This window comes from Procambarus clarkii, chromosome 26 (genome assembly GCF_040958095.1).
Source record: "Procambarus clarkii isolate CNS0578487 chromosome 26, FALCON_Pclarkii_2.0, whole genome shotgun sequence".
NCBI lineage: Eukaryota > Metazoa > Arthropoda > Malacostraca > Decapoda > Cambaridae > Procambarus > Procambarus clarkii.
This window is the reverse complement of record NC_091175.1, coordinates 43,964,187-43,975,898: the sequence shown is the minus strand read 5'-3', so window position 1 is coordinate 43,975,898 and position 11,712 is coordinate 43,964,187.

The following is an 11,712-nucleotide window of genomic DNA, read 5'->3' as shown; positions in this document are numbered from 1 at the left end:
AGTATAGGGGCAGACAGATTCACTACAAACGACAAGTGTGAGAGGAACTCAATAAGAAATTCCAGCTCTTCACATTAGAGCAGGAAGAAGTTTCAGAGATAAGAGAAGGAATAGTTAACCAGGCACCACTATAAGAGTTTGGGATTACCACTGGGTAAGTAGGGAAGCTTTTGCTAGAGTTGGATGTGACAAAGGCTATAGGCCCGGATGGAATATCACCATGGATACTAAAGGAAGGAGCAGAAGCACTGTGCCTGCCACTCTCCATGGTGTATACCCATGGGGTTACACTGGTAACAGGTAAACTGCCAAACATTTGGAAAACGGCAAATGTAGTCCTGATATACAAGAAGGGGGATAGACAGGAGGCACTGAACTACAGGCCAGTGAAATACCGCCTAACCTGCATACCATGCAAGCTGATGGAGAAGATTGTGCGAAGAAAACAAGCGGAACATCTGGAGCGAAGGAATTTTGTGACACAACACCAACATGGGTTCATGGGATGGCAAGTCATGCCTCACAGGATTAAGTAAATTCTACGATCAGGCAACAAAAATCAGACAAGAAAGAGAAGGGTGGGCAGACTGCATATTTTTGGATTGCCAGAAAGCCTTTGACACAGTACCACACAAGAGACTAGTGCAAAAGCTGGAGATGCAGGCAGGAGTGAAGGGAAGGTACTCCATTGGATGAGGGAGTACCACAGTGTATTGACATTCGAGAATGTGGTGGAGGTAGGGATAACTTATCCAAGGATGGGACTGGAAAGGAAAAGATTAAATGACCGAACCTGGAGAAACTACAGAAATAACAGAACACCAGAGAACAGGGAGAGATACCAGAAGGCCTGGAATGATTACCTCAAAGTGAGGAGAGTAGCAGAGACACAATATGAAAATGACATCGCGAGTAGGATATCTTGAGATAATTGATTTCATTTTGTGGTTTAGTGTCCCCACGGCCCGGTCCTCGGCCAGGCCTCCTTTTTGTTACACACCCCCAGGAAGCAGCCCGTAGTGGCTGTCAAACCCCTAGGTACCTATTTACTGCTAGGTAACAGGGGCACCAGGGTGAAAGAACATTTTGCTCATTTGTTTCTTGATCCACCGGAGATCAAACCCGGAACCTCAGGACTACGTATCAGAAGCGCTGTCCACCCAGCTGTCAGGCTATGCTAAGCTAAGTAAAGGTAAGACCCAACCAAAACTGCTCCACAGCCACATCAGGAGGAAAACAGCAGTGAAGGAACAAGAGTTGAAACTGAGAAAATGGGAGAAGAGATACACAGAGACTGACAAGGAGGTGTGCAAAAAACTCAACAAGAGATTCCAGAAGGTCTTCACAATAGAACAAGGAGAAGCCCTTGCACTAAACGAGGAGAAGGCAAACCAAACAACCTTGGAGGAATTTGAGCTCACCAGTGATGAGGTCAAAAGTGATGTGGTCAGCTGTTGGAGCTGAATGTGACAAAGGCTGTTGGGCCTGACAGAATCTCACTGTGGATACTAAAAGAATGTGCAGAGGCACTAAGTGTGCCACTCTCTATGGTGTATAACAGGTCACTGGAAACAGGAGACCTACCAGAGAGCTGGAAGACAGCCAACGTGGTCCCAATTTATAAAAATGGTGACAGGCAAGAGGCACTGAACTACAGGCCAGTTTCCCTAACTTGCATACCATGCAAGGTGACGGAGAAGGAGGGGAAAAGTGGGTATGGCTGCATGAGGAAAAGGCTCATAGAGCATCTGGAGGGAAATTGCTTTGTAACACCACCAGCCTGGGTTCAGGATGGTAAAACATGTCTGACAGACTTGATATGACCAATGACCATGTAATAAAAATTAGGCAAGAAAGAGAGGGGTGGGCAGACGCATTTCCTTGGACTATTAGAAAGCCTTTGACACAGTACCCTATAAAAGGCCGTTACAATAGTTGGAGCAACAAACAAGAGTAAAACGTAAGGTGCTCCAGTGGATAAGAGAGTATTTAAGCAATGAGAAACAGCGAGTAACTGTGAGGGGGAAGACATCAGAGTGGCGAGATGTCACCAGCAGAGTCCCACAGGGCTCTATACTTGGACCCATCCTGTTTCTGATATATGTAAACGATCTTCCAGAGGGTATAGACTCGTTCCTCTCAATGTTTGCTGATGACGAAAACATTTATGAGAAGAATAAAGACAGATGAAGATAGACAGAGACTACAGGGCGACCTGGACAAACTGGAGGAATAGTCTAGAAAATGGCTACTAAAGTTCAACTCAGGAAAGTGTAAAGTAGTGAAATTAGATGAAGTAAGCAGAAGGCTGAACACAATGTACCATCTGGGAGGTGATATCCTGCAAGAGTCAAATAGAGAGAAAGATCTGGAGGGTGGATATCACACCGAACCTCTTCCCAGAAGTCCACACCGAATGGATATCATCAGCAGCATATATTAGACTGGCCAACATAAGAACTGCCTTTAGAAACTTGTGTAAGGAATCGTTCAGGACCTTGTATACCACTGATGTCAGACCAATCCAGGAGTATGCAGCTCCAGCCTGGTGTCCATACCTAGTTAAACACAAAACAAAGTTATAGAAGATTCAGAGGTATGCCACCAGGCTCGTTCCAGAACTGAGAGGAATGAGTTACGAGGAAAATGCTCAGGGAGCTAAATCTTACATCCCTGGAAAACATAGGAGTAAAGGGAGATCTGATAACTACCTACAAAATTCTCAGGGGAATTGACAGGATGGACAAAGACAAAATATTTAGCACGGGTGAAACACGGACAAGGGGAAATAGGTTGAAACTTAGTACCCAAATAAGCATCAGATGACATTAGAAAAAAATTAGGGTAGTCAGAGTAATTAACAGAGGGAATGCATTAGGAAGTGATGTGGTGAAGGCAAACTCCATACATAGTTTCAAATGTAGATTTAATAAGAGCCCAGTAGACTCAGGAATCTGAACACCAGTTGATTGACAGTGGAGAGGCGGGGCGAAAGAACCAAAGCTCAACCCCCGCAAGCACTACTAGGTGCATATGCAATTAGTCCTGTTGGGTCTTGCGGCTGAGTGGACAGCGCTCTGGGATCGTAGTCCAAAGGGCACGGGTTCGATCCTCGGAAGAAGCAGAAAGAAATGGGCAGTGGTATATTTCACACTAGTGCCCGTGTTTACTTAGCAGTAAATATGTATCTGGGAGTTAGACAGCTGCTACAGGCTACTGCTACAAGGGAAAGGAAACCCCTGATTTCAAAACTCCGCTGCCTCGCGGCCATACCCACTTTTAGGAAAGGCCTCAGGAGTCAACCTCAAGGAAAAATACAGAGTTGGAGCCCCTAAGGCAGTTCGTTGTTGACTTCAACCTCATTCTGGCAGAGCCTGCGACGGTGCAGGAACAAAGCATATTGGTGTTTGCCTTTCCACTGAAAAATTTTCGACAACGTGGAGAGGGGAGGACCTGCTGCATGGGGAACAGCTTCTCCTCCAAATCGAACTGCCCCAGGCTTTGCGCCATGGAGAGGACACTCCAGCCTCGCCTCACAGCATCAAACTAACACGGGAAGCGACAGTCTGCTGGTTTTAAGTCTTCTGCTCGATTGGCGAAGAGCGTGATGCCAGGGGTTGCTTCCGATGGCAGGAGGGGGTCATTGCACCCCACTGGGCAGATACCGCCTGCCTCAAGATGGGCAAACCCCAGCTAATAAGGTGTTGCCTCGCCACGGTCCGTTAACCTCACTAGGTTCATGGGGTTTAGGATGAAAACCGACAAGTGGACCGGCAACTTTGCACAAAGCAATAGCAAATCCTTAAAGAAAATAACAACTGCCCTAAAGCTGGGTACATGGAACATGAGGACTCTGACATCAGGTTTCTCTGATGGCCTGAAAGAAATCAACGATGACCATAAAACAGCAATCGTTGGCAGAGAGCTGAGCAAACTGCAGATGGATATCGTTGCTCTCCAAGAGATCAGGATCTGCGAGAGAGAGAGAGAGAGAGAGAGAGAGAGAGGGCCTTCTCCTGCAGGGAAAACCTCCAGATGAGACGAGAGAACATGGTGTGGGATTTGCTATCAGTAATGCACTGTTGGGACACATTATACCACCGACAGGGGAACTGAACGAATTTTGCCTCTCCAGCTTCACTCCCAAACAGGACCAGTCAATGTAATTAGTACATATGCACCAACCCAGACCTCTTCAGCAAAGGCGGAAGAAAAATTCTCTGATGACCTCAAGAGAGCCATAGTGAGAATCCCTGTAAAGGAGCCACTGTTCATCCTCGGCGACTTCAACGCCAGAGTGGGTGCCGATCACAACATTTGGCCCACTTGTCTGGGTCAATTCGGCATAGGGAGGATGTATGAGAACGGGCAATATCTGCTAGAACTCTGCTGTCTTCATGGTCTCTGTGTCACCAACACGTTTTTCGGCACAAAGCCTCAACACCGAGTCTCTTGAAGACACCCCAAATCCAAGCATTGGCACCAGCTTGACCTGATTCTTATCAGCCGCACAAGTCTACCCAGCATCAAGATTACACGTAGGTACCAAGAGTGCTGTCTGTGACACCGACCACTCCTTGGTATGTAGCAAGGTCAAGATGTAAACAAAGAAGATTCACCGCTAAAAAAAGGAGGGCAGACCTCGCCTCGACACCAGAAAGACCTAAAATCAGGACAAGGTGGAAGATTTTGCACATGCGCTTGAGGAAGCTCTCCCTAGCCTCCCTAGACGCAATAAAGCACCTAAATTATTGGGATCGTCTCAAAGCCCTCCAAATGTACTCACTAGAAAGAAGACGAGAGAAATATCAAATAATATACACCTGGAAGATACTGGAGGGCCAAGTACCAAATCTACACAGTAAAATAACAACGTACTGGAGTGAACGATATGGAAGAAAATGCAGAATAGAACCAGTGAAGAGCAGAGGTGCCATAGGCACAATCAGAGAACACTGTATAAACATCAGAGGTCCGCGGTTGTTCAACGTCCTCCCAGCAAGCATAAGAAATATTGCCGGAACAACCGTGGACATCTTCAAGAGGAAACTAGATTTATTCCTCCAAGGAGTGCCGGACCAACCGGGCTGTGGTGGGTATGTGGGCCTGCGGGCCGCTCCAAGCAACAGCCTAGTGGACCAAACTCTCACAAGTCAAGCCCGGCCTCGGGCCGGACTTGGGGAGTAGAACAACTCCCAGAACCCCATCAACCAGGTATCAACCAGGTAGCCTGGCCGGTGTCAATGACTGAAAAAGATGAGAGTACTTCAGAGGCACTGTGTTCAACACTGCCATGTCCACCTTCGGCAAAAAGACCAGCAGGTCGGCAGACTGGTTCTAGTCTCCCTCGGAAGAAATGACACCAGTTATCGAGGAGAAGAGAAACGCCTTAGCAGCCTACAAATCCTGCCCAAATCAATAAAACTTACAGATCCTTCGAGCTGTCCATTGCAAAGCACAGCAGAGCACCAAGCGATGAGCCAACAACCATTGGCTCTAGCTCTCCTTTCTGATATAGACTGCAGCAGATACAGGCAATGTAAAGGGGATGGGGTTGTATGACAGCATCAAGCAGGCCCTTGGCTCAATCCAGAAGAAGGCTGCTTCCCCTAAAATCTGCCACAGGAGAGGTGATTCAGGACCAGATACCGCAGCTGAAGCACTGGCTCGAGCACTACTCCGAGCTTTACGCCAGGGAGAATGTGGTCACCGAAGACGCCCTGAGCGCCATTGAGCATCTGCCTGTGTTAATGGAGCTCGACAGCGAACCGACCCTTGAAGAACTTAGCGAGGCCCTAGACTCCCATGCTTCTGGCAAAGCTCCCAGAAGAGACGGCACTCATGCCGAGGCTTTGAAGTGCTGCAGAGGTAACCTACTCATGGAGCTGCTTGAAATTCTCTGCCTCGGCTGGAGAGAAGGAGAGGTGCCACAGGTCATGAGGGACGCCAACATCGTCACACTATAAAAGAATTAAGGTGACAGGGGCGACTGCAACAATTACTGTGGCATCTTCCTCCTTAGCATTGCTGGGAAGCTGTTTACTCAAGTCACATTGATCAGGCTCCAAGTACTTGCAGAGAAAGTCTACCCAGAATGACAGTGCGGGTTCTGAGAACATGTCGATGGTGGACATGTTCTTTTTCCTCAGACAACTGCAGGAGAAATGCATGGAACAGAAGCAGCCACTCTCCATAGCCTTCATAGATCTGACGAAGGCCTTCGACTTCATAAACAGGGATTGACTGTTCAAGATCCTCCCCAAGATCGGATGCCCACCCAGGCTCCTCAGCATCATCAGATCCTTCCACGAGAACTTGAAGGGCACCGTGGTCATTGACGGCTTAACATCAGATGCCTTTGACATCCGAGGCAGAGTAAAGCAGGGCTGTATCCTGGCTTCAACCCTATTCAGGATTTTCTTTGCATTTATGTGCAGCACACCTTCGAATCTTCGTTGCTATAAAAGGCATCTACTTCCAGACCAGGTCAGACAGAAAGCTCTTCAACCTCGCTAGGCTAAGAGCCAAGACAAAAGTTCAACTGAGGTGTCTATGCGACTTCCTTTTTTTGCTGACGACGCAGCAGTCACTGCCCACTCACCTGAATACCTCCAACAGTTCATGACCCACTTCAGCAAGGCCAGTCAGGCTTTTGAACTCAGCCTGATGAAAACACAGGTCATGGGACAAGGAGTGGACTCCCCACCTGAGAGCGCATCTCTGATTACAAACTGGAAGTCGTTCACGACTTCGTGTACCTGGGCTCTAAAATCTCTGACTCCCTCTCTCTTGAAATGGAGCTAAACAAACGCATCGTAAGGCATCTACAATAATGTCCAGACTGACAAAGAGAGTGTGGCCAACAATAAGCTGACTGAGTACACAAAGATCCAGGTTTACAGAGCCTGTGTCCTGAGCACTCTCCTATATTGCAGTTAGTCGTGGACACTCTGCGCCCGTCAGGAAAGACTGCTGAACGCCTACCACATGCGCTGCCTCCGACACATCTTGGACATCACCTAGCAGGAAAAGGTGACAAACAACAGCGTCCTGGGGAGCTAAAATCACCAGCATGTACACAATGCTGAAGTTGAGAGGAATGCATTGGCTTGGGCACTTGGTGCGAATTGGCGACGGCAGGATTCCCAAAGATCACCTGTACGGAGAGCTGACGCAGGGGAAACATCCAACAGGCAAACCCCAGCTACGGTACAAAGATGTATGCAAGAGGGACCTGAAAATCAAGGACGTCGATCTTGCCACGTGGGAAACACTGGCTGCCAGCTTGGAGGCAGTCTGTTCAGAGAGGTTTCTCCCAGCTCGAGGAGTCACTTGCCAAGAAATTGTAGGCAAAGTGACAGAAGGAAAGCCGTTAGCCAGGAAGATAGACCAGAATCAGACTTCATTTGTGCTCAGTGTGGGATTGACTGCCACTCTGGGATTGGCCTCGTCCGTCACACCAGACGCTGCATCAGGACTAACAACCAGAGACCAACTCCATAGTCTCCCGAGGCTGCAGGATGCCCACTACTACAGGCATGAAGTACCACACATCCCCAGGTACTACTGTGTAGTGTGTAGTACCTGGGGATGTGAGTGTGTGTGTGTGTGTGTAAGAGAAATATATGCAGTAGGCTAAATAGAGGAAAAACAAATTGGTTAGAAAGGAGGGGTCCAAGAGCTAGTAGCTCGATTCTGCACACACAAATAGTAAATACACACACACACACACACACACACACACACACACACACACACACACACACACACACACACACACACACACACACACACACACACACACACACACACAATATTATAGACGGCGAATGTGGTCCCAATATACAAAAAGGGCGACAGGCAAGAGGCACTGAACCACAGGCCAGTGTCCTTGACTTAAATACTATGCAAGGTGATGGAGAAGATCGTGAGAAAAAACCTGGTAGCACATCTGGAGAGAAGGGACTTCGTGACAAATCGCCAACATGGGTTCAGGGAGGGTAAATCTTGCCTGACAGTCTTAATAGAATTCTACGACCAGGTGACAAAGATTAAGCAAGAAAGAGAGGGCTGGGCGGACTGCATTTTCTTGGATTGTCGGAAAGCCTTTGACACAGTACCGCATAAGAGGCTGGTACATAAGCTGGAGAGACAGGCAGGTGTAGCTGGTAAGGTGCTCCAGTTGATAAAGGAATAGCTAGCAATAGGAAGCAGAGAGTTACGGTGAGGGGTGAGACCTCCGATTGGCGTGAAGTCACCAGTGGAGTCCCACAGGGCTCTGTACTCGGTCCTATCTTGTTTCTGATATATGTAAATGATCTCCCGGAGGGAATGGATTCAATTCTCTCAATGTTTGCGGACGATGCCAAAATTACGAGAAGGGTTAAGACAGAGGAGGACAGCTTGAGGCTTCAAGAAGACCTGGACAAGCTGCAGGAATGGTCGAACAAATGGTTGTTAGAGTTTAACCCAAGCAAATGCAATGTAATGAAGATAGGTGTAGGGAGCAGGAGGCCAGTTACAAGGTATCATTTGGGACATGAAATACTTCAAGAGTCAGAGAGTGAGAAAGACCTGGGGGTTGATATCACGCCAGATCTGTCCCCTGAAGTTCATATCAGGAGGATAACATCAGCGGCATATGCCAGGTTGACTAACATAAGAACGGCCTTTAGAAACCTATGGTAGGAATCTTTCAGAACTTTGTATACCACATATGTCAGACCAATCCTGGAGAAGGCGGGTCCAGCATGGAGTCCATATCTAGTCAAGGATAAGACTAAACTGGAAAAGGTTCAAAAGTTTGTCACCAGACTAGTACCCGAGTTGAGAGGCATGAGCTACGAGGAGAAACTACGGGAATTAAACCTCACGTCGCTGGAAGACAGAAGAGTTAGGGGAGACATGATCACCATATTCAAGATTCTCAAAGTGATTGACAGGGTAGATAAAGATAGGCTATTTAACACAAGGGGCACACGCACTAAGGGACACAGGTGGAAACTGAGTGCCCAAATGAGCCACAGAGATATTAGAAAGAATTTTTTTAGTGTCAGAGTAGTTAACGGATGGAATGCATTAGGCAATGATGTGGTGGAGGCTGACACCATACACAGTTTCAAGTGTAGATATGATAGAGCCCAATAGGTTCAGGAACCTGTACACCAGTTTATTGATAGTTGAGAGGCGGGACCAAAGAGCCAGAGCTCAACCCCCGCAAGCACAATTAGGTGAGAAGAAATAGGTGAATAGAAAAAGGCGAGTACACACGCACACACACACACACACTCTCACACACACACACACACACACAGCTCAGGGAAAAGACGGCCCAAGATATGATGGACTACATCACGCAGAAGTGCAAGGACGCAGCAAACAAGTTTGTCCCAGTCCAAAAGGAAAACAGTGAAAGGAAGATGAGAAACCCATGGTTTAATCAGAGATGTAGGCTAGCTAAGCAGCAAAGTAAAAGGGCATGGAGAAACTATAGGAATAACAGGACACTTGAGAGCAGAGAAAGATACCAGAATGCCAGGAATGAATATGTCAGGATGAGAAGAGAGGCAGAATGACAATACGAAAATGACATCGCAAGCAAGGCAAAGACTCAGCCTAAATTGCTGCATAGCCACATCAGGAGAAAAACAACAGTAAAGGTTATGAGATTAAGGTTAGGGGCAGAAGGATTCACTACAAATGACAAGAAAGTGTGTGAGGAACTGAATAAGAATTTCCAGGAGGTCTTCACCTTAGAGCAAGGAGAAATTCCAGAGATAAGAGAGGGAATAGCTAACCAAGAACCACTGGAAGAGTTTGAGATTACCAGCGGGGAAGTAAGGAAGTGTTTACTAGAGTTGGATGTGACAAAGGCCCAGATGGAATCTCCCCTTGGATACTAAAGGAAGGAGCAGAAGAACTGTGCCTCCCACTCTCCATAGAGTATAACAAATCACTGGCAACAGGGGAACTGCCAGATATTTGGAAAGCAGCTAACGTAGTCCCGATATACAAGAAAGGGGATAGACAGGAGGCACTGAATTACAGGCCAGTGTCCCTAACCTGCATACCATGCAAGCTGATGGAGAAGATTGTGCGAAGAAAGATAGTGGAGCATCTGGAGCGAAAGAACTTTGTAACACAGCATCAACATGGGTTCAGGGATGGCAGGTCCTGCCTCACAGGGTTACTTGAATTCTACGACCAGGCAACAAAAATAAGGCAAGAAAGAGAAGGGTGGGCAGACTGCATATTTTTGGATTGTCAGAAAGCCTTTGACACAGTGCCACACAAGAGGCTAGTGAAAAAGCTGGAGATGCAGGCTGGAGTGAAAGGGAAGGTACTCCGTTGGATAAAGGAGTACCTAAGCAACAGGAGACAACGAGTCAGTGTGATGGCTGAGGTCTCAGATTGGCGAGATGTTACGAGTGGAGTCCCGCAGGGGTCAGTCCTTGGACCTATACTGTTTCTATATAGAGAGACAGTATAGGTCCAAGGCTATACTATAGTGTATGTAAATGATCTCCCAGAGGGTATAGAATCGTTTCTCTCAATGTTTGCCGATGATACAAAAATTTTGAGGAGGATTGAAACTGAGGATGATAGTAGGAGGCTACAAGATGACCTAGACAGACTGAGTGAATGTTCCAACAAATGGCTGTTGAAGTTCAACCCGAGTAAATGCAAAGTAATAAAACTAGGCAGTGGAAACAAGAGGCCAGACGCAGGATACAGAATAGGAGATGAAGTACTTAATGAAACGGACAGAGAGAAAGATCTAAGAGTTGATATCACACCAAACCTGTCTCCTGAAGCCCACATAAAAAGAATAACGTCTGCGGCATATGCGAGGCTGGCTAACATCAGAACAGCGTTCAGGAACCTGTGTAAGGAATCATTCAGAATCTTGTACACCACATATGTAAGACCAATCCTGGAGTATGCGGCCCCAGCATGGAGCCCGTACCTTGTCAAGCACAAGACGAAGCTGGAAAAAGTCCAAAGGTATGCCACTAGACTAGTCCCAGAACTAAGAGGCATGAGTTACGAGGAAAGGCTGCGGGAAATGCACCTTACGACACTGCAAGACAGAAGAGTAAGGGGAGACATGATCACAACCTACAAAATCCTCAGGGGAATCAGCCGGGTAAACAAGGACAAACTATTCAACACTGGTGGGATGCGAACAAGGGGACACAGGTGGAAACTGAGTACCCACATGAGCCACAGAGACGTTAGAAGGAACTTTTTCAGTGTCAGAGTAGTTAACGGATGGAATGCATTAGGCAGTGATGTGGTGGAGGCTGACTCCATACACAGTTTTAAATGTAGATATGATAGAGCCCAATAGGCTCAGGAGTCTGTACACCAGTTGATTGACAGTTGAGAGGTGAGACCAAAGAGCCAAGGCTCAATCCCCGCAAGCACAAATAGGCGAGTACAAATAGGTGAGTACACACAAACAAAGAGAACTCACACACACACACACAAAGTGTACATATAGTACCTCTGACACAGAACCACACATGAGACTGCTATGCAAAGTTGAAAGGCAGGCGGGAGTAAGCGGAAAAGCCCCAGCATGGGTAAGGAATTACCTAACAGGCAGGAGCCAGAGAGTAACAGTCAGGGGCGAGAAGTCGGACAGGCGAACAATAACGAGTGGAGTACCTCAAGGATCGGTGCTGGGACCAGTTCTATTTCAGTTCTATT